This window comes from Sphaeramia orbicularis, chromosome 16 (genome assembly GCF_902148855.1).
Source record: "Sphaeramia orbicularis chromosome 16, fSphaOr1.1, whole genome shotgun sequence".
Taxonomy (NCBI): domain Eukaryota; kingdom Metazoa; phylum Chordata; class Actinopteri; order Kurtiformes; family Apogonidae; genus Sphaeramia; species Sphaeramia orbicularis.
In genome coordinates, this window is record NC_043972.1 from 11,408,443 (window position 1) to 11,431,271 (window position 22,829).

The 22,829-nt window shown below is 36.8% G+C and overlaps 1 protein-coding gene and 1 long non-coding RNA gene across 2 annotated transcripts in view; both read left to right on the forward strand.

Annotated features, from left to right (window-relative positions):
• rspo2 (R-spondin 2) overlaps positions 1-22,829 on the forward strand; it is a 155,436-nt gene that overhangs the window by 112,974 nt on the left and 19,633 nt on the right. The gene's annotated exons all lie outside the window — the stretch shown is intronic.
• LOC115436168 (uncharacterized) lies at positions 2,597-20,248 on the forward strand. Its single transcript, XR_003937780.1, has 3 exons — positions 2,597-2,712; positions 6,426-6,429; positions 20,237-20,248. It is a non-coding gene; the product is annotated as an uncharacterized LOC115436168 (long non-coding RNA).

Genomic DNA, 22,829 nt, shown 5'->3' on the forward strand with positions numbered 1-22,829 from the left:
ACTGACTTAGGCACTTTTGTTTTTTCAACATTTAGTAAATATCAGTAAAGTTTTGCGTATATGTCCGATTGAAAAGTGACTATTGACACAGACGTTGAATATATTGACAGTTTTCCTGATCTGGCATCCAGAGCTGCTGCTGCTGCTGCTGCTTTTGGAGTTTTTCTTTGCTGTAATGAATAAGAATATGGATGACGAGGAAAGACTCATCAACCTGTCACTGACTTGGCCGAGTCCTCGCCGTCCCGATGCCAGCGGTGGTTACAGTCGCCACCGCGGTTGTACTCGCAAATTAACATGAGCTCTGTTTCAGCTATCTAATATATTCCTCTTTTTTTTTCCTCCCCATATGCTTGTCGTTCCTTCATATCTCCTCCTAACCAGAAGAAAATTGATTATCTCAGCTCATGTCTGGACAGGCCATCAACACTTGCTTCATACTGATGTTCTCAAACCCCCAGTCCAGGGTTTATTTTTCTGCCGTTTGCACAGTTTTCGCAGTGTTAAATCTTCCATCGGAGGAGAAAGTCATTACCAGTAGTGTCTGAGACTTGTCTGCCCTCTGTACATTCCTTATCGGGGGGGTTGAAGGGGGGGGTAGGGGAGGGGGGCGGGTTCTCTGATTAATTTCCCACTAAGTGCCCCCGGTCTCTGACCAAAATAAATATGGTTGCTGTCATTTTGTCAGCAACTGTCTTCAGAGAGCAATATTTGAAACACCCCATGATCCTGCTGGCTTTTATATGGAGAATCCATCGTCATACCACAGGCATGAGCCATAAACATGTGGAGGCCTTTCAAAGACCAGGGGATGGGGGTTGGGGGGGGGGGGGGGGGGGGGGGGGGGTTGGAAGAGGAGGGGTCAGCGCCGCTCACTGGGGCTCCACACTCCACATTATTGTCATCTGGTCTTTTCCAAGCAGGAAGAAAGAGGAGGGTGGGAGGGGTTTTCACACTCTGTGGAACCAATGGAGTGGAGGTTTTTCTGAGGTTCTGCCGTCAACTCGTAGAGTAGAGTAGAATAGAATAGAATAGAATAGAATAGAATAGAGTAAAGTGGAATAGAATAGAATAGAATAGAATAGAATAGAGTAAAGTGGAATAGAATAGAATAGAATAGAATAGAATAGAATAGAATAGAATAGAATAGAATAGAATAGAATAGAATAGAAAAGAGTAAAGTGGAATAGAATAGAATAGAATAGAATAGAATAGAATAGAATAGAATAGAATAGAATAGAATAGAATAGAATAGAATAGAATAGAGTAAAGTGGAATAGAATAGAATAGAATAGAATAGAATAGAATAGAATAGAATAGAATAGAATAGAACAGGTATAATGGAATGGAATGGAACAGAATACAGTAGAATAGAGTAGAATAGAAAAGAATAGAATAGAGTAGAATAGATTAAAGTAGAACAGAATACAATAATGTAGAGTAGAATAGATCAGAATAGATAAAGTAGAATAGAATAGAATAGAATAGAATAGAATAGAATAGAATAGAATAGAATAGAATAGAATAGAATTGAATAGAATAGGCTAGAGCAGAATAGAGTAGAATAGAATAGAAAAAAATAGAATAGAATAGAGTAGAATAGAAAAAAGTAGAGTAGAGAATAAAATAGAACAGAATAGAATAACGTAGAGTAGAATAGATCAGAATAGAATAAAGTAGAATAGAGTAGAATAGAATTGAATAAAGTAGAAAAGAATAGAACAGAATAGAATAGAGTAGAATAGAATAGAACAGAATAAAGTAGAATAGAATAGAATAGAATAGAATAGAATAGAATAGAATAGAATAGAATAGAATAGAATAGAATAGACTTTATTGTCATGACACCAGTTGTGCAACAAAATTGCAGGTGGTTTCTACCAGCGACTCATCTAAATAACAGAACAATAAAATAGACATATATTCGAAAATATAAGATATAAAGTAGCGTACAATCAAAATATGTGCAAATAGCAGATATACTGTAGGAAAGGTAGAGTTAAGAATGCTAATAGTATAAAAAAGTGCAAATGTAACAGTGTAAACAATGTAAACATCCATTTAACAGTGTGAACTGCAAATGTAACAGTAGCTGCTTTTTCATTGGACATGTGTGCAAAACTTTACCGATATTTACTAAATGTGGAAAAAACAGAAGTGCGTAATGTCGGTTTTTCCATTAAATATGTAACTAATGCGATGATTTGTTTATTTATTATGACGAGATGTCAGAAGTCATTCTATAAACATGGCGATGAACATAAATATCACGTTGATTCACTGATATATAGTGCTCTATACTCTATAGTGCTCTATCTCGTACTAAATTCTAAAATTATTGGATTTCCTCGTGTGTCCACACATACCAGGACATGTTTGGTTTTGGGTTTTTTTTCAACCTTTGTTTATTTGGAGTTTTGCAGAAATTGGGCAATACAAACACTGTATCATGTGTGACAAATCAATTGAAAAGGAATTGTTGCACAATTTCCTTCTTTTTTTTTTTTTTTTTTTACATGTATACGAAAACAAAACAAATAAACTCAAGAACAACTACACTAACCTTCTCCATTAACAAAAACAAAAAAAACTCACCATGTTTGTTTTAAACTCTTCTTCTTCGCTTGTTGTAACATCCATCAACATCCGTTTTTTTTGTTCGTGTGACTGTAGTTGTGCAAAAAGTCTTTGCCATATTTCAAGGTTTTTTTAGTAATTTTTTCCCTTATTTTTCAAGTATCTATCTATCTATCCATCTATCTATCTATCTATCTATCTATCTATCTATCTATCTATCTATCTATCTATCTATCTATCTATCTATCTATCTATCTATCTATCTATCTATCTATCTATCTATCTATGTTACATCTGGCTTATGACGCTGCAAAAGAGATGAAAAATGCAGGTTTCACTATTTCTTTACATACTATATACAATACAAGTTAACAGAACTGTATTCGGATTGAGGTCTGCAACAAAACGGTGAAATGGCTGGATGTGGCGTCGGAGAGTCCCACTGGAATGAGGAACAGCGGCTCTTTTAAACTCCAGTGGAAGCAGCGGGCCCACATGCCTCCAATTAGCTGATAACTGTTCCCGCCTCCTAGTACCTGGACAAATGTTGTCATGGCAACAGACTGACTCACAGGCCGTGACAACTGACTTATAGGAAGTCGGATATGGTCTTTTATTTGGTACTTATTTTGTTGACTTTCGATGACCTTGAAAGGTTAAACTCAAGGTCATGATTTTCAAAACACCCCGTTTTTGATCATAACTCTCTCACTTTTGCAGAAAAACGACTAGTATCTGGTTATAAAGTGTGAAAATATCAGCCAGAGTTCTGTCTCAAAGGCCTCTGGCAAATGCACCACCTCTGGCAGTTTAATTTTTTTGTTTGTATTTTTTGTTGGTCTCGACCAGCTCTATATGTAAAGTGTCATGAGATAATTTTTGTTATGATTTGGCGCTATATAAATAAATTATGATTGATTGATTGATTGATTATTTGTTTGGCTGTTGAAGTGTACGTCAGTGGTGGGACGTCTAAATGTGTCAGGGTTCAATATGTGTAGATTTGGCAGCAGAAAGTGCATTTAATCACCAACTATTACCTGTAGAGTCGCTGATTGAAGCCTGAAGAACCTGGATATCGTCAGTGTTGGGAGAAAAGGGGAACTGTGTTGCTCACAAAGCTTCCGATGTCGTGTTCTGGTGGAGGAAATGAGGCATATGTGCCGACATCAACAGCCCCATCAAAAACAGACGTACGCAAACAAACAAAGTGGCAGCAAAACCGGAGAGAGGGGTGGGGGTGGGGGGGTGTAATACTGTTCAGGAGCTGGAATGTTTTCATGTTCTCATGCCCCACAAATGGGAGCTATTTCCCCCCACTGTGTGCAGTTGTGGGGCTGATATTGCCCATGACATGGTCGGAGCCATAAAACGGACCTGGACGGGCAGTTTGTGCCGTTACACCCTGTGATTTTTTACAGCGGTTGAGCCTCGGCCTGTGTCTTTTACAGGGATGGATGGGAACAGCTTGTGATGAGAACCTTAAACTCCAGTTCCAGTGATATATGGAGTTCTCATCGGTCTTCTATAAAATATCTGCCAGCCGCGACCCGCCGGTGATATGATAGCGATGAAGATTTCCTGGTTTTTATATCAGCTTTGCCGAGCACAGAAATAAATACAGTGAAGGGTTTTTATTCAACGGCTTCAGGGGTGGCAATCTGTAAAAGCTGTAATGAAACCTGCGAACCTGGCTTTAAAACCTTTTATTAGGATGGATTTGGACTCTGCTGCAGCGTCGGAACACACTTTCAGAGGCCGTCCGGTTCTGGAAGGACTGAAATATAGTCCACTGGACTTTATAGCAGTGATGCTCAACTGGTGGGTCATGGCCCAAAAGGGGGTCTCAAACTCATTTCCAGTGGATCACGGGCCTTTGTCTGGACAAAAAATAATGTTAACAAACCAATCCTAGAATTACGGTGACCCGAAGGTGCAACAGCCCAAAAAATGATCCACTATAAGAAAAAAAAGAGAACAGCCCAAAAAATAATCAACTATAAGGAGAAAAAAAAAGACAACAGCCCAGCAGACCGTGGACCCCTAAGGGTTAAGACCTGCTGTCTGAACGTAGCCCATGTGTCACAGTTTGTCTTTTAGGGGTGATAGTGGGTCCTGAACAAGGTTATAATAGTTTTGGATTTTTCATTATAGTTTAGTTTTATTTAGTTTTGACTTTTTTTCTCTAATTCAGTTAGTTTTAATACGTTTTTAGAGCAGGTTTGCTAGTTTTTATTAGTTTTTGGGTTTTTTTCCTAGATGTTTAGTTTTAGTATTAATTTCAGTTTTGTCATCTCTTTTCTCTTCTTTTCCGTCATATTCAAATAAATCCCAGACAGCACTCTGCTGTTTTCTCCCAACTTTAGTCTCCATGTTTCCAGGTAGAGTGGGAACGAATAGATGACTCTAAACGACAAGTGACGGACTGTGAAGTACCGTATGGTGCTACTAGCTAAAATTGCTAGAGCAAAATAAATCGCTTTTGTATCAATCCGACATTGACAAAGACGAAAACAAGGGGAATTTTATCTATAATTTTTATGTTTTAGTTAGTTTTGTAAGCATACAGTACAGTTTCAGTTAGTTATTGATTTTTTCTTTTAATTATAGTTTTTATTTATTTCAGTTAACGAAAATATTTTTACAATTCTAGTTTTCGTCATTTTGTTAGTTTTCATTCACGATAATAACCTTGGTCCTGCAGCCAGACCAGTTGAGAACCACTGGTTTATAGATGAAATTCAACAAAACCTACACAGGCATAAAATATCATCTGTTTTTTTTTATTTGTTTTTTTTGTGTCATTCCAGTCCAAAATATCCAGCACTAGTATCAGACTATGGCTCTAGTCTGGAGTTTTCCGTCACACTGAGGTTTCTCACTTCATATTTAGATAACCTGAGCTGGTCTGGACTGGGATGTGTCTGATCACGCTGCATCCCCGTCTGCCAGACCTCCAGATCTGCAACACTGAGCCAGACACAGTGTGAGAAACACATAATAGACACCAACAAACAATAAAACAGACCTCACAGGCAGAACAAGTCACCGCATTATCTACTCTTTTTCCTACTTTTTTCCTTCCCTGTCTCGCAATCAGACGACGCTCTCTCACTCATGTATCGCATATCACAGCACCAGAACAATGTGCATGCCACAGAGGAGGATGTGTTCGCGTGGCGCACATTGTTTGAATCAGCCTTGTGTACACTGGAGGACTCCTTCTACAGCAGGAAAGAAGAAGGCGAGTAGGCGAACAGGGGAGGCTGCAAACATCTGGTGCACAGTTGCACCGACCGAGCCACCACCAGACCCTCGCCTCCCCTCACCTCCAGACACACTCCTTTGCTCCTTTCCTCCATTTCTGACGCTGTCTTTTTACTGAGACGTCACAGATTATAACCGATAAAGACCCAAACGTCCACTGTCGACCAAAAGCATCCACTGATCTAAAATGCTGAATAACTTCTGGGTCATTCCATCCCAAATCAACCAGATATCAAAAAGTGCCCTGCATGACCCCCTCAGAAAATTCTGAAAAAATTCACACTTGTTCACCTACCAGATAAACAAACACATCCAGAATTTTAATGTCATATCTGTAATAGTTTAGGAGATACAGCACATTGAAAATTAATGTTTTTTTTTTTTTTAATTTTACAAATTTGCCATAATGGATGAATGTAGACCCCACAGTGCAAGCCTGAAGAGAGAGGATATTTTGAAGAATTAGCCTTTTCGCCTGATTTCAAGGCCTCATGGACTAAACATGAAGGCACCTACAATTATTTTGATGCAAAATATGCTCTTTTCAGGGGGATTTCACCCCAGACAGTAAGTTTCAGCAGTGTGGTTTGAATGCCTAAGGAGATATAGCTCCTCAAATTTGGCCGAAAAACAAATTTGCAAAATAAATTAAAAAAAAAAAAAAAACATACATTTTCAAAGGGCTGTATCTCCTAAACTATTACAGATATGACATTAAAATTTTGGATGTGCTCGTTTATCTGGAAGGTGAACAAGTGTGAATTTTTTCAGAATTTTCTGAGGGGATCATGTGGGGACCATTGGTTGAATTGCCATGGGATGACCCTTCTGATGCACTAATTCTATCAATACATGGAAATAATTGAGGTAAAACACAATATTCATTCAGCATCGGATATTACATGTCTACAATTTTTTTTAGAAATGATCTGCTTCAGAGATTAAATGTGATAAATGTTACGTATTTTAATCAGATTAATTGGAAAACAAATGACAACAAAGTGCTGGTTTGCCTGTTTTTTCACTGCAAAAATCTAAATCTTACCAAGTGTATTTTTCTCATTTTTTGTCCAAATATCTCATCACACTTAAAACAAGATGTAATCACCTAAAGAGTAACTTTTCTGTGAGATACAAGAACTGATTTATTGACAATAGATCTAGAAAATCTGCTTTCAAGAAATCTTACTCAGATAATTTTCACTTGTTCCATTGAGAGATTTTTTTTTTTTTTTTTTTTTTGGCTTGAATTAAGCAAAAAAATCTTGAATTAAGCAAAAAAAAAAAAAAGCTTCAGTTAGTGAGAGACTTTGTTGAAAAAGTCACTTTTTCTTCAGTGTTCTCTGTTCTACCATAATAACAGTTGTATTTGAAGGCTTTGGGGTGCCTCAGGGTTCTATTCTGGATCCTATTTTCTTTGTATATGCTGCCCCTGGGTTCCATTTTTTAAAAGCACAACATCCAGTTTCATTGTTTTGCAGATGATGTGCTAATCTACTTGCCTATTAAAGTAAATATGAAAGCCTCTGTGCAGGTCCTATTGGACTATCTGCAGGATGTCATCTGTCATCTTCTACAGCATTGATTCACCAGTAAAACCCATGGAGTTGGATCAATGACAGTGGATGGACACACTGGGTTTATGTTCAGTTATTGATAGATTGTGCTGAAAAACTCACTTTTTCCTCTTGTTTTTCCGTGTTTTGATGTAATAAACACTTGAAATTACTTTGAACGTCTACATGATCAGTGAATTAGATATAGGAAAATACCAGATTTTCACTGAAAAATACAAAATACACTGAATAATATTATAATAAATGGTGTTAAATCAGTTGGGAAAGATTAAAAAAATCATTTGGGAGTTGTGATAGAAATAGTCGTGGGCCTTTAAGGGTTAATTACCGCCAATGATTTAGAAGGAGGCTGTGGCTGCTGACCCACTCATGTCCGTGAACGTGGACCCAGAATCACAGACGTGCAGACAAAACAAAGCAGCAAGTATAGGCCTGCCGCTGTGGCTCTGTCTACATCTGTGTGTTTTCTGTTTTTCTGAGTGTGTGAACGCTGACAAATACAGGGGGATGCAGACTAAAAGCAGAGCCATTACAGCGCTAAGTAAAGGCCTGGGCCGACTTACAAGGTACAAGTGAACTACCATCAAGAAAACACACATACCTTCACATAAGTGAGTGACCCTGACTCATTTCAGAATGCATGAAGTACAGTACGTGCCCCGACTGGTCTGCAAAAGTCTCCTGAGAACCAGGACAGGGGATGCATCCAATATACAGCACTGTGGAGAGGTCTTTGAACGCCACATGTCTTTGGTGTTTCCAGGATTTCAATTTACATGTTTCTTTATTTGCTGAATTTCTTTATTAACCCATAAAGACCCAAACATCCACCATCGACCAAAACCATCTACTGATCTAAACTGTTCAGTACCTGTGGATCCACTAATACATGTTGATAATTGGTGTAAAATACAGTTCGTCTTTTCAAGGTCATCAGATATGACCCATTTGGACGTTCAGAGGCTCTGTAGTTACCATGGAAACACCGTCATCTTCTACAACATTGATTCACCAGTAAAACCCATGGAGTTTCACAAAAAAAAACAAACAAAAAAAAAAAAACAGTGGATGGAGACACTCTGTTTATGCTCAGTTAATGATAGATTTAGCTGAAAAAGTCACTTTTAATTCAGTTTCTTTCTATTCTTTCTATTTTTCATATGGTAATCCTCAACTTTACTTTGAGCTTTTATGAACAGCTACATGATTAGTGAATTAAATGTAGAAAAATACCTGATTTTCACATTTAAAAAAAACACAAAATACAGTAGATAATATTGCAATAAGTGGTGATAAATCACTTAAGGATGGATAAATATAGAAGAAAATTAATTTGGGAACTGCCACAAAAAACTTTATACTTAAATTTTTATACTTTTAATAACGTTTATTTCTACCTGCCTTTTCTTTTGCACTGGTGTGTTGCATATTGCTGCTGTAAACTGTTAAATTTCCCCATGGTGGGATCAATAAAGTCTTATCTTATCTTATCTTATCTTATCTTATCTTATCTTATCTTATCTTATCTTATCTTAAATGTCACACTGGGTCCTTATAGGTTAATATAAATAAATATTCAGTGTGTGACAAAAATCTACTAGTTTTAGAGTCACTAAGGCTCTGTTCAGCAAAATTCAGATTAAAGCAAAATTCAGATTTTTAGGTAAAATCCAATTTTTTTTGTGTGCTCATTCAAATTCCACATTAAATGCGACTTCTCTCAGTTTTGAGTCTGAACTGAATGTGACCCTGAAGTGACCCACATGCACTAAAGAGGTCCTGATGGAATACATGACCACACAGACACACACTGTGTTTACAGAAGTAACACTCCTGGGACGCAGAATTGTGATGTTTGTCGCATTTCAATGACGTAAAGGTCAGATAAATGCGACCTGGCCGTTCAGACTGAAGTCGCATTGGAAAATATCAGATCCGTATCAGATCTAGGACCACATGTGAAAGTGATCTGGGTCGGATTAGTGCTGTTCAAACTGCCTAACAGATCAGATACAGGTCACATATGGGTGAAAAAATGGGATTTGGGACACATTTACCTGTATCTGAACGGAGCCTAATGCTGCGTTTCCACCACATGGAACCAGCTTGACTTGACTCGACTCTGGTACCAGGTCCTATTCCTGGAGACCGTTTCCATTACAGGATACTACTGACTGTACAGTACCTGGACGTCATAGGGATGCGGCGCGTTACTTCTGTGTCATCTGCTCAGAGTTTCTGATAAACTCACTCGTTGTGTGTTGTCTTGTCAAACTCATGCTGAATTTTTACGTTGGCCACCAAAGACTGAATCTCCTCGACCGACCATGGTGTAGTTTTTCGGGCTGTCATCATGTGGATTAACCTTCTGCTATATTTACTGTCAACTTTCGCATCTGTTTTTTGTAAAACGGTGGGTCACAGAGACAACTCTGACCAATCAGTGGTCTGCAGTGTTTACACACCATGTTTTAGTATCTGGTCCCCAGTCTCGGTACCAGATTCCAGGTCCTTTTTCGTAATGGAAACGCAAAAAGGCCAAGTCAAGTCAAGTCGAGCCGATACCACATAGTGGAAACGCGGCATAATAGTCTTATGAAGTCCTTCCCACTCACACCCCATGTGTAGCTGTTCAATAAGTTAGTTAGTTAGGTAGGTAGGTAGTGTAGTTTCAAATAAATAAATAATACAATTTGACTGAAGGCTCAGGCAGAAGCAAAACTTATTAAGTCAAGTAGAAAGAAAAAAAAAAAAAAAAAAAAATATATATATATATATATATATACACACACACACACACACACAAACACACATACAAATATCCTCCTGAGACCCAGGAAAGTGAAAATTTTAGCTTTTTTACATTAAACAGTCATCTTGATTGGAAACTGCGTAATGCAACAGTTTTTTCAGATACATTTTTAAAAAATTATTATTTATCTTTTTTTAATGGAATGTCTTTTGCAATGGAAAGCATTTTTTTTTTTGTAAAACTGTTAAACTTCTGTCCCTCTACAGAGGACAAAAATGCATCGCTGGGTCTCAGAAAGATATACACTTTTTTTTTCAGTTACAGCCATAGCTGTCAAATATAGATGCATATATAATGCATTTTTTGAACCTAACAATGGAAGTAGCGTAAGTTTTAAATTAGCTCTATTCCTCAGTTGAACCCCTTTAAAAGAAATCCGTCTTCTTTTAACTTCTTTTTTAGCTTTTTGTGACATGAATTTGCATCCATCTCTCAACTCATATTAACTTACTTAAGTGATATTTGCATGTAATGTTCCTCCATGAAATCCATTATTTTCGCTGCGCTTTTACAGAACCTGATGGTTCTCAGAGGAAAAAAATGGGAGACATGATTGAGTGGTCGGTGTCATGAAACTCAACCCTTTCCAGGTACCGTATCCAATCCCTTCAAACATAAATACTCCGTCCCGCTGGGTGGCAGGGTTCAGGACCGTGATCCCAACAGGCCTTGAGACAGTTCTTTGGGATTAGTGGGAGCTTAAGTCTGCCTTTGATTTGATTCCTCACTCCTGCCCGGCTGCATCTTTGACAGATGCTGCTGCCTTCTGGAGTACACAAACCTCCACCGTCTGCAAGGTGAGACCCCGAAACCACCGCTCAAATTGCACTGTAATCACACGCTGCTAAAAACAACAAGAAAATGTCTGCCATATGCCCCGAAGCTGTGCGTTTGCGCTCCGGGCCGGTCAGAAGGGGGATTATTGACGAGAGTGTGCGAGCGACTCTTATTGCCGGTGTCTGTGATCAGATCTGTCAGAGCCACTCAGCTGTCCGTCTGCCTGGGCTTTGACAAGTGTTTGATGCAGCACAGGCCTTAAAGAGGATCAAGCCCTTTCCTGAATTGGCTTTACCTCTCTGGGTCGTGCAACAGGAGATCTGCTAACACATCAAACGCACCCCCCCTCCCCCACTCTTCCGCTCATCTCCGTGAACTAATAAACTATTTTTATCAAAAAATATGCGAAGTTCGTTGGATCATCAAACGGGGACTGAACAACAGTGCCCTGCCAGAGTTAGCAGAACAATCAAAGATAACAATAAGCGCCGGCCAGACTTGATTCCCCTCATCACCGTCCATCGCGTGGGGATTGGTGCATGATCCTGATGGCCCCTGTCTCTGTTTGAGTGTCTAAGCCCATCTGACTTAGCCTGGCTCCCCACTCGTTAGGGTCTGGTCCTGTTTTGGGACAGTTGTGCACCGTGTCCAAACATGTGAGGGATTTCCTCCTGGAGTTTCCCAGTACGGCCAAAGACGGATGAAAGGACTTCTGCAGAAATGAGATATAAAGAGGGAATCATGCTGGACAATTTCCTCCCATATCCGGTCCTGTTCCCCTTCAGACCCACAGAGACCAGGAGGATGTAGACCAGGTGGATTTAGAGTGTGTAGTGTGTGTGTGTGAGTGTGTGTGTGTGTGTGTGTGTGTGTGTGTGTGTGTGTGCTTGTATGTGTGTGTGTGTGTGTGTGTGTGTGTGTGTGTGTGTGTGTGTGATGGACAGGACCACTACACGGATCGCACATGGTCACCATGTATCTTAACCCTCAAAGACCCAAACAGATATTGGCAACTGAAACCATCTACCGATCTAAGAGGTTTAACCCTTTCATGCATGAATTATGAGAAAAAAAAAACTTGATTTTTTTTTTTTTGATTGATTTTATTACTCAAAATTTGGCTAAAGTTGAAATTCATTTTAATTTTTTTTTTTAAATATGGTTTTATTAAGAAGATATCCAACCTCCTGAGTCTCAGGAAAGAACCAAAACCATCTACTGATCTAAGAGGTTTAACCCTTTCATGCATGAGTTATGAAAAAAAAAAGGATCCAGATTTTTTTTTTTTTTTTTGATTGATTGATTTTATTTCTCAAAAATTAGGCTAAAGTTGAAAAGCATTTAGATTTTATTTTATTATTATTATTATTATTATTATTATTATTATTTTAATATGGTTTATTAAGAAGATGTTTAACCTCCTGAGTCTCAGGAAAGTACAAGTTTGGGCTTTTTTAATTCAATAATTGAATATACTGGAAATATCATGATGCAATAGTTTTTTCAGATGCATTTTTTTTTTGTTTTTAATTGTATTTTACATTTTCATTTTATATATTTGTTTAGACAGGGACAATGCACGATATACATTAACCTTAAAAAGGACAGATGTAGTGTACCAGGTTGTAGCACTAGCGCTAATTTCCGCCTGCAGTCCCTGGGCAGACTGATGTTATCATTAAAAAAAAGACATTAATAAAAACTAAAATATACAAAAAGCAGTAAAAAATGCATTTCTATAACTCCATATATATGTATATATATATATATATATATATATATATATAAAAATTATTCCCATCCAACCATTCACTCTTATTGGTCCCACTGCAGTCTGTCACACACACTCTAAGCATGTTTACATTACATTATATCTACAGGTTTGGTTTGAGAGTCGCTGTTTTTTCATTATGTGGGGGAATGTATGATAGTTTGAAATTTTTAGTTGTTCTGTTGGTCATGTGTTCCCCCGTTGCATGGCCACACATGAGAATGCTGAATTTGCAAATGCTGTTTTGTGCCCCTATGGAACGTCCTTGGCAGTGGACAGTTTTTAGTTTTTTTGTTTTTTTTAAATCTATTATTGTATAAAGCTGTGAAACTCTTATCCACAGACATGGACAGTGAACACATAGGTGGGTCTTAGGAGGTTAACTTTATGAGATCACAGATCAGTCCAAACTCTACAACTAAGATGATCCTTTTTTTCATTGTATTGCTTTAGAGACTGCCCCCATGTTGTTTGGAGAATATAGCCTTTAGAACCCTTTGGAAAGTGAGTTAAACCATGTGTCCACAAATGTGAACATCATGCATGAAAGGGTTAATGACTTCAGAACCACTGAACCTCTTACTACATTGAAATAGTTCGGGTCAAATACAGTTCTTCATCTTTTCATGGTCATCAGATATGACTCATTAGGCTCCGTAGTTACCGTGGAAACACTGACATCTTCTACAACATTGATTCACCAGTAAAACCCATGGAGTTGGATCAATGACGGTGGATGGACACACTGGGTTTATGTTCAGTTATTGATAGACTTTGTGGAAAAAGTCACTTTTTCTTCAGTTTTCTCTGTTGTGATATAATAACAGTTGAATTTGAAGGCTTTGGGGTGCCTCAGGGTTCTATTCTGGATCCTGTTTTCTCTGTATATGCTGCCCCTGGGTTCCATTTTTAGAAATCACAACTTTTTTTGTTTTGCGAATGATGTGCTAATCTACTTACCCCTTAAAGTTAATAATAAAGCCTCTGTGCAGGTCCTATTGGACTATCTGCAGGATGTCATCTGTCATCTTCTACAACAGTGATTCACCAGTAAAACCCATGGAGTTGGATCAATGACAGTGGAGGGAGACATCATTTTATGTTCAGTTCATGAGAGATTTGCTGAAAAGTCACTTTTTCTTCAGTTTTCTCTTTTTCTCATATGGTAGTCCTCAACTTTATTCTGAGTTTTTATGAACATCTACATGATCTGTGAATTAAATATAGGAAAATGCATAATTTATGTGGAAAAGAATGCAAAACAAAGAGGATAATATTATAATAAATGGTGATAAAACACTTAAGAAATGTTGAATAGACAGAAAACTTAATTTGGTAGATTCCACAGAGGTAGAACTGGGTCTTTCTGGGTTAAAGATGCTGTCATCAGTGTCATCAGTGGACATGTTTATTCTGCTGTGTTGCACTCGTTGGTCCGTGGTTTTGTTGTATGTGCAGAAGCGTGTGCTGGTAGTTTACAGAGCTGACAAAGTGTTTGTTTAACCTCACCTATTTATACCCCTCCACCCCACAGGGATGCAAAAGCCCCCTGCTCAGTCCAACTTATTGCATGGCCCCTCACGGCTGTGTTAACAACCATTTTATTCCTCTCCATAAACTGGGTGGTGGTGGTGGTGGTGGTGGTGGTGGTGGGGTGCCATAATGCAGGCAGATTATTCGAGAAGAACCAGAGACTGGAGGGAAGCGGCAGAGCCAGGTAAAACACAGGACCAGGGCCTTGGTCAGGGGTTGACCCCCAGTCACCTGAGCCCCAGACTCTGGAATTTAGATTCAGTTCTTCATACAGAATCTGGAATATCTAGATAATAGTACTGTGACTACGTTCAGACTGCAGGTAAATGTGGCCCAAATCCAATTTTTTTACCCATACATGACCTGTATCCGATCTGTTAAAGACAATTTGAACAGCACTAATCTGATTTTTTCAAATCCGACCCAATCATATGTGGTCCTAGATCCTAAATTTGACATTTAGTAAATATCTGTAAAGTTTTGCGCATATGTCCAGTAGAAAAGTAACTATTGAATCATTCCACAGGCGGATGAACACAGACCATATGAACATATTATCAACATTATTCACAAAACACACAAACACACACAGACACGGATGCTTTTATGTCCTGATGGTTGATATGGTTTTTAATTCACACTTTGTAACTCAACTCGTGAATTATGGATAAAGGACAACTCGTAGACTCTGTTCAGATGCAGGTAAATGTGGCCCAAATCGGATTTTTTCATCCATATGTGACCTGTAGCCGATCTGTTATAGACAGTTTGAACAGCACTAATCTGACCCAGACCACTTTCACATGTGGTCCTAAATCTGACCCAGACCACTTTCACATGTGGTCCTAAATCTGACCCAGACCACTTTCATATGTGGTCCTAAATCCGAAATGTATCTGATATTTTCCAATGCGACTTCAGTCTGAACGGCCAGGTCGCATTTATCTGACCATTATGTCATTGAAATGCAACAAATGTCACAATTCTTTTTTTTTTTTTACAACTTGATTTATCATTTTATAAGCATATTTTACAATGGACAAAAATGCATTAATTATACAGGTCATTATCCCCCAATCCCACCCCCTCCCTCCTCCAGGTGGTTGTCATTACATTGAAAATGTAACAACAATGATATCAATAATGACAACAATATCAATAATAATGACAATGATATCAATAATAACAACAATGTCAATAATAATGACAATGATAACAATACCAATAATAATGACAATGATATCAATAATAATAACAATATCAATAATAATGACAACGATATCAATTACAACAATGATATCAATGATAACGATATCAATAACGAAAATGATATAATAATAACGATCTCAATAATAATGACGTTATCAAGTACGACAATGTTGTGAGACATTTTTAACTTGCATTTTATTTTTAGCATGTCAAGTAATCTCTTGTTGTTCTAACACAGGTTAATATTTACGCACAATACTTCTATTTTCCAGTGTGATAACTGTCTGTGTTGCATTTGGATTTTACGTCACCAAAACGTGATGATGCTGGGCTTAACTCCGCCCACTCTCCTGAACTGTCACTCAAGTTAAGTTGACAGAATTTACTGAGTTAAAACAGGATTTACAGGTTAAGAGTTGAACCATTTTTAACCCGTATATAAGTTTTTATCACAACAACTCCAGTTATCAGTCGCCCTAACCCAACAAATAGGCCCAGTTGTCTTTTTTACAGTGTACTGATGATCATTTAGAAGGTAGCGCTCAAGCTCAGTGAGATTGAGTTTTATAAAGAAGTGTTTGCTTGTTGTGAGTTTCTTTCTGCACTGTAAAAAAAAAAACATGAAAAAACGGTAATATTCTGTCAGCAAAGGTGCTAAAAAAATACTGTTAAATAACAGAAAATAACCATTTCATAAAAATACGGTAATTTTCCATAATTAAAATACAGTTTTTTGCCCTAACTTTACATGAGATTTTGCAATTTTTTTTACTTTTTAATGTTTAATACAGAATATTTTCATGTATTAAAACAATCAAATTGCCTATAAATATATATATAAATAATTTTCAGTGAGACTCAGTAGTACAATCCACTGATAAAAGCTATATTTTGACAGTTTATCAGTGCTTATACATGTTATACATTCACAAAAATACATTTATTCAACATTTTTGTTGTGAAACCTCCCATAACTACACAAGATATTTGTCAATTAACAAACAAGTCTTGTTAAACTTACAGAACAAATACTTCTTTTACTGGTAATTGTCAGTAATTTTATCTTGTTTTATTTATTTATTTATTTTTACAGTATTAAACTTTAAATTACCAGTTTAATCTCATAAATAGAAAATAAATATTTGTGAAATTATGATACATTTGCAAATGTATTTTAATTGTATTTTTCTGTGAAAAAAGAAAACAATTCTTTTAAAAAATTGAAATTTTATGGTTATTCACAGGTTTTTTTCGTGTTATTTTACATTTGACGTGTAAAATCCCAGTCTTTTTTTGTCATTTCATTGATATTTTCCTGTATCTTAAAAATGCAGGAAAAATCCGTAAAATAAACAGTGAAAATTCTGTTAATTACAGATTTTTTTTACAGTGTGTTTTTGTGACTATGCCCAGCCTGAGTTGCTGTAAAAGGCAGAGGTAGTGTGTGTGAACATACACTAAAGTCAACTGCCAACTCCTGCTTTTATTAGCTTTTTACTCGTGGACGGCGCAGCCAACAAAACCAACTGTACTGAAGTGCGGCGGTGACTTCTGTGCATTTACGTGAAGACGGGAAATGCAGATGACAGTTACACCAGACGCCGCTGAGAGACGCTTGTTATCAAAAACCGTCCAGAACAAATAAATCCTGGATGTTTTTTGTCTGTTGAAGATTAATTTCATCAGCTCGGTGCAATACACTTATCGGAAACTAAGATGAATGACTGTCATAACTCTGGGAGACACTTCCTGGTGTATGGCGTCGCATATGGGAGCTATAAGACGGATCAAAGCCTTTATGGCTGAGGGGGGGGGGGGTCAAACATAAGGCCCAGGGGCCAAAACCGGCCCGCCAAAGGGTCCAATCTGGGCTGAGGGATGAATTTATGAAATGCAGAAGTTACACTGAAGATATGAACAACCAATCATTTTACTTTAGGGGTCATGTCGCCTGAAGGGGGGGGGGGGGGCAAGGAGTATTGTTTTTGTTTTGTTTTGTTTGTTTGTTAACCCTTAGGGGTCTAAGCCTATTTTGGCTGTTTTTCAGTACTTTTGATTTGGCCTTTATACACTATATAAAACAATGTTTACCATACCCATGTTTGGTATCTTTTTTTTTGTCAGCACAACTTCATCTATTTCATCTGTCTATTATTTTTTCACTTTAACCTTCAATATCAACACAAAAGGACAAAAAACACACAAAAATTTGAAATCTGATTTGAAAATTTTATATAATTTATTGCATAAATAACACAAAGATGCGTAACAAACCTTTTCAAAGACTTTAAAAGTGAATATTGGTTCCAAATATTAGGTATATGAAATCAAAATGGTAATAAATTAAAACTATACTCAAATATTTCACATAAAAGCAGATCTTTAGGCATTTCTCCATCCTGTTCAGGTGGAGGTCATTCTCACCCTTACCTTTAATGCTAATGCAGTCTACGGATTAGAATCCACAGATTTGGCCAGTTTTTTTCCGTTTTGAAAAAGGACAAAAAGGGACAAAGATATGGTTAGAAATATAATGCTCTTCCACTTCATTTTCATATTTTCATACTTTTATTCACATTTGCCACCAGGAAAAAAAAATTGGAAGATTATTTAGTAGGGAAAAAACCCAGGAAAAAAAATTTTGTGCAGGAGAAAAAAGCATGAGAAAAAAAATTAGTGGGGTAAATTTAAAAAAAAGGGAAAAAATTTAGTGGGGAAAAAAACAGGAAAAAAATTAGTGGGCCAAAAAAAAAAAAAAAAAAGGAAAAAAATTTAGTGGGGGAAAAAAAAACAGCAAAAAAATTAGCAGGGAAAATAAAAAAAACAGGAAAAAAATTGTGGAAAAAAAAACTGGAAAAATTTTTGTGGGGAAAAATAAGAAAAAAAAACAGGAAAAAAAATTTAGTGGGGAAAAAAAGAGAAAAAAAATTGTCGGCAAAAAACAAGAAAAAAAAATTTAGTGGGCAAAAAAAAAAAAAAAAAAAAAATCCCAGGAAAAAATGGTGTGGGAAAAAAACAGGAAAAAAATTTAGTGGGGAAAAATAAAAAAAACAGGAAAAAAAATTAGTGGGGACAAAATATAAAACTAGTCGTTTTTAACTTCTAATTATATATTCTATATCCACTGAGCCCCCTGGGAAGGCTGGACCCCATGAATTTATCATGTCCCCCCCCATGGCACTCCAGAGTACATATATTAAATTAACCCAATTATCAATCATTTACGGTCAATAGATGCTTCTTGACAAACTTGTTGAATTCCTTTCACCACTTGTTTCCAATGGGAGTCTATGGAAGTGTCACCACTCTGTTTTCTCTACTACTCTGCTGCCCCCCCCCCCCCATACACACAACAAATGCAAAAACAAACAGACCCACACCAGCGGCGGGCCTCCCTTTGATAAATGCTGAGCTTCTATTTTTCTCATCAAAAATGAAACACAACATTAAGCCATTCATTAAAGTCAACTAAAGCTAATTATCCCTCATTTACCCAAGAGGCCGTGGGGCAGGAGAGCCCCATATACTTAAGCCCAGATGTGTCGATGAGTCAGTCGGGAGATAGCAAACCGCAGAGGGGGCTGTGGTTTCCAGGCGCATCGCACTGTGCAGGCCGCTCGTGAAAGCCTGTTCGCTGCTGACGTTACCTCATGACAACACGAAGCTCAGCAAAGCTGCGGCGCTGCGAGCTTCCAGTCGGTGGAAAAAGTCGATAATGATCACTTCTAGGTCTTAATTCAAAAGTGAAAAATGAAAAGTGTGCATCATAAGTCAGGAGCCGGCACATTCTCTCTGCGGTCGAGCGACATTAACAGCAGGCTGGGGTTTGAACTCTGACATCTGTTTCCTGTTTGTGCTGCAGGGGGCGACACCGAGCACCAGTGGTTTATATGAATATGGTTTTAGTTTAGTCAGATTAGAATACTTTATTAAACCCAGGGGGAAGTTTTTGTTTGTGACAGTCGCTCCATTCAAGTAGAAGTAACAGGACAGAGATCATCAGTTACAACATTGTAAATAAACATAAATAAGTAGCACAATTAACAAAAAGGATAGATAGATAGATAGATAGATAGATAGATAGATAGATAGATAGATAGATAGATAGATAGATAGATAGATAGATAGATAGATAGATAGATAGATAGATAGATAGATAGATAGATAGATAGATAGGTAATTAACAAAATGTACAAAAATGAGTTTAAAAAAAGAAAATGAGGAAAAAGTTTACAAAAATGCACGAAAATTAGCATCAAAATTATTAGCAGTAAATTACTGCTGAAAAATCATTGCTAACTTTGCAAAAATATGCTAAAAAATTAGTAAAAAATTAACAAACTAGGCAAGAAAGTTGACAAAAACATAAATAAACATAAATAAGTAGCACGATTAACAAAAAAGATAGTGAGAGAGAGAGAGAGACAGAAAGAGAAACAAATGTCAGATTGATAGATGGATAATTAATGAAATAAACAAAAATGAGTTAAAAAAAAAAAAAAAAAAAGAAAATTTGGAAAAAATTGACAAAAATGCACAAACATTAGCATCAAAACAAGTTAAAAACAAAAAATAAGCTATAAAATTTGTGAAAAATGAACAAAAAGAGACAAAATTGACAAAAAAAAACCTGAACAAAATAGGCAAGAAAATTGCCAAGAACATTATAAATAAACATAAATAAGTAGCACGATTAACAAATAAGATAGATAGATAGACCCATTTGGACGTTCAGAGGTTTCGTAGTTACCATGGAAACACCGTCATCTTCTACAACATTAATTCCCCAGTAAAACCCATGGAGTTGGATCAATGACAGTGGATGGACACACTAGGTTTATGTTCAGTTAGTGAGAGATTTTACTGGAAAAAGTGGCTTTTTCTTCAGTTTTCTGTTTCGAATACAATAACCCTCAACTTTACTTTATTATGAGTGAATTAAATATAGGAAAATATATGATTTTGCTGAAACAATGTAAAATACAGAGGGAAATATTACAATAAATGGTTATAAATCACTTCTGAGAGGTTAAATTTAGAGGAAAAACTCATATGGGAACCGCCACAAAAGAACCACTGGGTCTTTATGGGTTAAAACACTATTAAATACAATTAGAACTGAGTTTTATGTGTTTGTTTTTTTTCACTGTGAATGTGTTTTCTGTTTTTAGTTGGATGTGTGGATGGATTCTCTGTTGTCTGTAGGTTCTGTTGACGTCTTGGCCAGGAAACTCTTGCAGAAGGATTTTATTTTTATTCTCGAATCTTTTTTCCTGGTGAAATAAAGGTTAATAAGTAAATAATAAAATACACTGTGCATTAAAATATGAACCAGGTTTGGAGCTGCAGCCTTTTTTTTTTTTTTTTTTTTTTTTTTTGAAGCCTTTTTGGCAGCTCCATGTGGAAGTGGGAAAACTGTAAAAGTTGGCAGGATGTCAATGCCCAGAAACAGGATAACGTCATCCAGTTTAAGTCCTCAGACCTAATTTCTGCGTCGGTGTCTGGTACCCCCACCAGGCATTTTCGACATAATGGCTGAACCGCCGAACCACCGCAGCGATGAGGAAAATGAAACCCATGATGCTCAGCGCCGCTCTCTTCCTGCGTGTGGCGAATATGAAACTCATTAAAAATTAATTTTCCTAAATGAGTGAAATGACTCTACGCTAATAAAACTTACCCTCCTAGTTGTAGAAGTTAGTGCAGGGGTCTCAAACATGCGGCCCGGGGGCCAAATGCGTCCCGCCAAAGGTTCCAATCCGGCCCCTGGGATGAATTTACAAAGTGCAAAAATTCCAAAGTCAAGGCTGTGGAACTCGTTTTAGTTCAGGTTCCACATGCAGACCAATATGATCTACAGTCAGATAATAACAGCAGAATAACCGACAAAAAAGAATGACTTCAGATTTTCCTCTCCTATAAATAATGACAAGTTCAATTTTTTTTTCTTTGTTTCAGTGGAAAAAAGTAACATTAAATTATGAAAATATTTACATTTACAAACTATCCTGTAACAATAAAATGTGAACAACGTGTGATTTTGGTTATGATCAAGAAAACATGTTAAAACAGGGGTCTCAAACATGCGTCCCGGGGGCCAAATGCAGCCCGGCAAAGGTTCTAATCCGGCCCGTGGGATGAATTTGCAAAGTGCAAAAATTCCACAGTCTTGAATTGAATTAAGCAAAAAAAAAAAAAAGAAAAAAAAATTTGCTTGAATAAAGGAAAAAATTTTGAATTGAGCAAAAAAAAAAAAATCTTCAATTAAGTAAAAAAAATCTTAAATTAAGCCAAAAAAAATCTTGAATTAAGCAAAAAAAAAATCTTAAATTTAGCAAAAAATCTTGAATTATTAACTTCAAATTTTTGTCTTTGTTTTAGTGCAAAAAATAACATTAAATTATGAAAACATTTACATTCACAAACTATCCTGTAACAATAAAATGTGAATAACCTGAACAAATATGAACAACCTGAAATATCTGAAGAAAATTCAAGCACAATTTGAACTCTTTTCTGCCTGTTCTTCAGTGTTCAGTGTCTTTGTAGTTCGGTTCCATAATGCACATGTACAAATGGTAAGTTGAGGGAGAATATTGTTAAAACTGCACTTATTTTTCTAAAGAAATTTCAGTTTTTTCAGGTTATTCACATCTTCTTTTGCTTGAGTAGTTTATAAAAGTAAATATTTTCATAATTTAATGGGTTTTTTTGCACTAAAACAAAGACAAAAATTTGCAGTTGTCATTATTTATAGGTTATTATATTTTTATTTTACTGGTCCGGCCCACTTTAGATCAAATCGGGCTGAACGTGGAACCTGAAAGAAAACGAGTTTGAGAGCCCTGAGTTAGTTTTACAGCAGAGAAACCGGTGACATGAGAAGGAATCAACAGAAAAAACTGGAAAAAAAGAACAGGCTTCGGATCCAACGTCAGAGGTTCTACGGTTACAGAGGTTATAAAAAGAACTGATGGTGTGGCCTGTGTTTCAATGATGCAGCAAGGGCTCATGGAGATTTACTTTGGTTAGTATAAGGTCATGTTCTTGGTCATTGTGTGTAGTATCAGGAAACAACAGCTGATGAGAAACCAGGACAGACAAAAAGGATGACAAATGAAGGAGTAGCGGTTGGTGATGTTCCATTATTTGACATTTTTAACCCTTAAAGACCCAAAGAACCACTGGTGATCAAAAGCATCTACTGATCTCAAACGTTCAATGACCTCTAACCTACTAAACTTATTAATACTTTGAAATAATTCAGGTAAAATGCAATTTGTCGTCTTTTCATACTCATAAGATA